The sequence below is a fragment of the Vigna unguiculata genome, unplaced genomic scaffold (assembly GCF_037176805.1).
Source record: "Vigna unguiculata cultivar grain cowpea cultivar isolate G323 ecotype 2 unplaced genomic scaffold, ASM3717680v1 ptg000340l, whole genome shotgun sequence".
Taxonomy (NCBI): domain Eukaryota; kingdom Viridiplantae; phylum Streptophyta; class Magnoliopsida; order Fabales; family Fabaceae; genus Vigna; species Vigna unguiculata.
The window spans coordinates 13,537-20,000 of record NW_028196975.1 but is presented as its reverse complement, the minus strand read 5'-3'; positions in this window follow the sequence as shown (position 1 = coordinate 20,000).

Sequence of the window (6,464 nt, the reverse complement as noted above, 5' to 3'; positions counted from 1 at the left end):
CAGTATATCTAAGAATTCTTAATTGGTTGGTTTAAATAGCCCGGACTGTCGGAACAAATGAGTATCCCGAACCTACACCGGGGTATTGACGGCGATTCTCAAATATCGCAGAACAGAATGGGATACGATGAGATAGAATACAATAGAAACAAAGACAAGGGAAACGAGTTATCTACTCTTCTTAACGGTCAAAGCAAACCCTTTCATTCCGAATTACAGATTTCGGAATCAATTCAATCTCCCCAAGTAGGATTCGAACCTACGACCAGTCAGTTAACAGCCGACCGCCTCTACCACTGAGCTACTGAGGAACAACGGAAATTCGATCTCATAGAGTTCAATTCCCGTTCTCAACCCCATGACCAATAGGAACTCGAAGTTTCCTTCGTAACTCGTCAAATTTCTTCACAGCGGCTCCCTTCCATGCTACATTTCATAGGGAACCTCAAACTGGCTCTATTTCATTATATTACATCCATAAACTAATTCCATTCATTTAATATCCCTATCTTTGGTGTTATTGAGATAAGAGATGTCGTTTTCTATTTCTAGTCTATCTATTTCTATAAATGGAAAATTATGCAAAATTGAAAATTGAAAAATCGTTATATAATAATCAAAAATTGCAATAGAAAAGAAAAAGAGAGGTTTGAGATGATTTTTCAATCTTTTATACTGGAGTATCTAGTATTCTTATGCATGAAGATAATGAATTCGATAGTTGTGGTCGGACTCTATTATGGATTTATGACCACATTTTCCATAGGGCCCTCTTATCTCTTCTTCTTCGAGCTAGACTTGTGGAAGAAAGGAACCGAGAAGAAAAATAGCAGCAACAACTGGGTTTATTACGGGACAGCTCATAATGTTCATGTCTATCTATTATGCGCCTTTGCATTTAGCATTGGGTAGACCCCATACAATAACTGTCATAGCTATACCCTATCTTTTATTTCAGTTCTTCGGCAATAGTCAAAAAAAACTTTTTGAATTATGGATTACAAGAATCCAAATTCAATACGTAATTTTAGTATTCAAAGAAGATTCTTTCAGAATCTTCTTTTTCAATTTTTAAATCCCCTTTCTTACCGAGTTCCATATTCATGAGATTCATCAATATTTATTTGTTTCGATGTAACAATAAAATTACTAGAAAGATTAATATATCTAGAATATACAATAATTTATACGAAGCTATTCGCCCCCCCACCCACAATTTTGATAGCTTCTCCTAGAAAAAAACTTGTAATACCTATTCCATTCGTAATTCCATCAATTCTTTTTTTATCAAAAAAAGAATTTAATTTCACTAATCTTCTGATACTAGCAATTAAAGATTTTTCATAAAAAAGATCTATATAACCATGATTATACGACCAATTTATATATGATATTTTGAAAATGATCGGCAACATTTTTTTTAAGAAAACTTTTTTTCAAATAAATTTAATAAATTCAAATTTTTTAAATAGGAATAAACCGATTTGTAAAAAAAAGACGCTAGAAATATTCCCCAAAAAGTGAAACTCAAAGAAAAAGTTGCGTTTGTGAAAAATTCATAATAATTTCATAAAATTTCCTGAATCTTTATGTAAAAGGATCTATAAACGGAATTAACAATTTTGATAAAATATCCAAATGTATTCCGTCTTGACTGAAAGAAATTCCTACAGCACCAACGAATAAAGTAAAGAGCGCTAAAATAAGCATAGAAAATCGCATAGTATTGTTAGATTCATTAGGATATAAACAAGCAGTTTTTTTTAGTGCCAAAATGCATAATACCAAAAACAAGATGTTTTATATTTTTAATATTTTGATTAACGCGATGTAGATATCTCTTCCGGATAAAAAAAAGAAGTTATTTCATTCTTTTTTATTTTTAGTAAAACTAAGAAAAAAATTTTCGTTTTTTCTTTTAAGTTTTACTTGTTTCTTCCCCCATAAAGATATTGAATAGAATGAACTATTTTTTTTTCCATTAAAATTCAAAAAATGAACGTTTAAATATCCCTCAAAAACAAGTAAATAAATTCGAAACATATAAAATGCAGTTAATCCTGCTGCAGAACAAGCTATTATTGCAAAAATTGGTGAATACAACCAACTATCATTAAGAATCTCATCCTTAGACCAAAAACAGGCAAAGGGGTGGAATACCGCAAAGAGAGAGTGAAAAAAAGTTTTTGTAATTGGTACATGTTTTGTTAAACCGCCCATAAAAACCATATTTTGACTTTTAGCTGGAGAATATCCGACAAGAGCTTCCATTGAATGAATAATGGATCCAGATCCTAAAAACAACAATGCTTTTGAATAAGCATGAGTAATCAAATGAAATAAAGCACCTCGATAAGATCCCATACCCAAAGCTAACATCATATAACCCAATTGAGACATTGTAGAATAGGCCAAATTTTTCTTAATATCTTTTTGAGCAATAGCTAAAGTAGCTCCTAATATTACTGTTATTATACCTATAAAAGCTATTGCGTTCATTATTTTGGGTAGCACTATGAAAAGAGGAAAAAGACGAGCCACAAGAAAAATTCCAGCGGCTACCATAGTAGCAGCATGTATAAGGGCAGAAATTGGAGTAGGTCCCTCCATAGCATCGGGTAGCCATACATGAAGAGGAAATTGGGCAGATTTTGCAACTGAGCCACAAAATAGCAAGAGGGCAAACAGAGTAAAAAAAAAAATATTCATTTCATTTTTAGAAATCAAATTATTTATAATTTGAAACAAATGCCGAAATTCCAAACTACCCGTTATCCAATAAAGACCTAAAATTCCCAATAATAAACCAAAATCCCCTACACGATTCGTTACAAATGCTTTTTGACAAGCATTTGCCGCAATAGGGCGGGTGAACCAAAAGCCTATTAATAAATAAGAACACATTCCAATTAATTCCCAAAAAAAATAAATTTGTATCAAATTCGAACTAGTAACTAATCCCAACATTGAAATATTAAAAAGAGTAAGATAAGCAAAAAATCTCAAATATCCTTGATCATGAGACATATAATTATCACTATAAATAAGAACGAGAATGCCAACCGTAGTAATTAATATTGACATAATAGAAGTAAGTGAATCGATCAAGTACCCAAACTCTAAAGAAATATCATTATTTATGGTCCAAGACCATACATATTGAAAAAACAAACTATTCTTGATTTGATGAATAGACAAATCAAGCGAAAAAATCATAACTATAGTTAACAATAAGATACTAGGAAAAGCCCAAATACGGCGAATATTTTTCGTTGCAGTGGGAAAAAGTAGAAGTCCCACTCCTATTAACATCGGAACTGGGAATGGAATAAAAGGTATGATCCATGAATATTGATGTGTATATTCCATACAATAAAGAAAAAAAATTAGGATTCTAATGAATTTGGTTTCTTAGGTTTTTCTTTTATCTTTTTTGTAAAGTAAAGGAATGGTTTCGGTTAATAACAAAGAAAGATAGAATTTAATAAAATAGAATAATCGATTATTCATTATTCTGACTCTTTGGACAATATTTTTTGAACATTGGTTTAGTTCATTAAATTTAACTTAACTAATTAAGTTTTTATTACAATAAGAAATAGCGATTTGGGGAAAACTTTCTAAAAAGTATTATATTCTTATTATAAATATAATAAAAACAAAAATGGAAATTCAAATATATAAAATATATGTCTAATTAGAGATAAACTTAATTTTCATTTACCGCAAAATGTCTTTCACATAAAATTCTATAACAATAAAAAACTATACTAATTCTATGGCAGTTCCAAAAAAGCGCACGTCTATATCAAAAAAACTTATTCGGAACACTTTATGGAAAAAGAAGGGATATTTTACAGCATTAAAAGCTTTTTCATTAGGGCAATCTATTTTTACGGGGAATTCAAAAAGCTTTTTCTGTAACAAATATAAACGTTAGAATAATTTCAATTAACTGGATTCAACGACTCTTTTTTAAATACAAAAATATGAATATAAAATTGATATAGAATATAAGATTCAGTTATGAATTTAGGATATTTACATTCTATATTATGATATTTACATTCTATATTTAATAGATTCTAATAGAATTCTTTAAAATTATTTTATTGAATGTTTAGTAAACAAATATTGTGTTTTAATTGATTCTTTGAATCTCGACAATTGACTAAAATTGGGTTATTATGGTTTCGAGTCAGCCGCTATGGTGAAATTGGTAGACACGCTGCTCTTAGGAAGCAGTGCTAGAGCATCTCGGTTCGAGTCCGAGTAGCGGCATCTTATCTTCTAAAAAAAAGTTCCTATAAAGAATTATTATTTCTATTCCAAGTATTTCTATTTTTTCATTCTATATGGTATTTTCCACTTTAGAGCATATATTAACTCATATATCCTTTTCGGTCGTATCTATTTTAATTTCAATTCAATTTGATAACCTTATTATTAGGCAATGAAATCATAGGATTATATCAATTTGTTCAAAAAAGGCATGATAATAACCTTTTTTTGTATCACAGGATTGTTAGTTACTCGTTGGATTTTTTCAGGCCATTTACCATTTAGTAATTTTTATGAATCATTAATATTTCTTTCATGGACTTTTTCTATCTTTTATATGGTTCTTTGCTTCAAAAAACAAAAAAATGACTATTTCAATACAATAATAACACCAAGTATTCTTTTTACCCAAGGCTTTGCTACTTCGGGTCTTTTAACCGAAATGCATGAATCCTTAAAATTAGTGCCTGCTTTACAGTCCCATTGGTTAATGATGCACGTAAGTATGATGATATTGGGTTATACAACTCTTTTATGTGGATCATTAATATCAGTGGCTATTTTAGTCATTACATTTCAAGAACTCATACAAATTCTTGGTAAAAGCAAGACTTTGTTTTTTTTTAATGAATCCTTTTCTTTTGCTGAAATCAAATATATGAATATGAATGATAAAAAGAATATTTTACAACAAACTCCTTTTCCGTTTTATTCGTCTTATAGAAATTATTATAGATATCAATTTATTCAACAATTGGATCGTTGGGGTTACCGTACTATTAGTCTAGGTTTTATCTTTTTAACAATAGGTAATATATCTGGAGCAGTATGGGCTAATGAGGCATGGGGATCATATTGGAATTGGGATCCAAAGGAAACTTGGGCTTTTATTACTTGGACTATTTTTCGCAATTTATTTACATACTAGAAAAAATAAAAAATTGGAATATAGAAATTCTTCAATAGTGGCCTCCATAGGCTTTCTTATAATTTGGATATGTTATTTAGGGATAAATCTTTTAGGAATAGGACTACATAGTTATGGTTCATTTACACCTAATTAATTTAAAAAAATTCACAATATTGGGAACATTCTATAGAATAAGAAAAAAAACTCCCAAATAAAATGATTAAGACCCCATTGAATCAAGTAATGTAATATTGATTCAAGGGGTTCTCACAAACAACAAAAATATTCAATTAGATTCAATTTCATTTTATGTAATTAAGAAAATACAAAAAGAAATCCATTTTTTTTTATTGTGCATCGGATTGATTTCTATTTTTTCTTTTTCATTTATTCCCAAAAAACTATCTATAAAAAATGAGAGAGAATAGCTTCAACCTTGTCAGCCGAAATTGAAAAAATAAAATCTGGATAAATGCCAATACTTATTACGGGTTATAAGGATAGAAATTGAAATAAATAATTCTCGTGGCCCCGAATCAAAAAAATAAGAATTTTGTTTATTAAAAAGCTTGTATCCATAAAACATTTGACGTAAGATAGATAATAAATAAATAGGAGTTAATATCATTCCAATTGCAGTTACAAAAGTTATGAGTATTTTTGTGATGAAAAGATATTTTTTGATTGGTAATTATTCCCAATAATACTATAAATTCTGCAACAAAACCGCTCATGCCCGGTAATGCAAGAGAAGCCATCGATAAGGTAGTGAAAATCGTGAATATTTTTGGCATTGGGATAGCCATTCCACCCATTTCGTCGAGATAAAGAAGACGTAGTCTATCATAACTAGTTCCCGCCAAGAAAAAAAGGGCAGCACCAATAAATCCGTGAGAGATTATTTGTAAAATAGCCCCATTCAGCCCTGTCTCGCTTATAGAACCAATTCCTAAAATTAAGAAACCCATATGAGAGACCGAGGAATAAGCTATTCTTTTTTTTACATTGCGTTGACCAAGAGATGTTGAAGCTGCATAGATTATTTGAATGGAACCTAATAACATTAACCAGGGACAAAATATAGAATGAGCGCGAGATAATAATTCCATATTAATTCGAACCAACCCATATGCTCCCATTTTTAATAATATTCCGGCTAAAAGCATACAAGTGCTGTAATGCGCCCTCTCATGGGTATCAGGTAACCATGTATGTAAGGTTATAATTGGTGATTTGACAGCAAAAGCAATAAGAAATCCCATATAGAAGATTA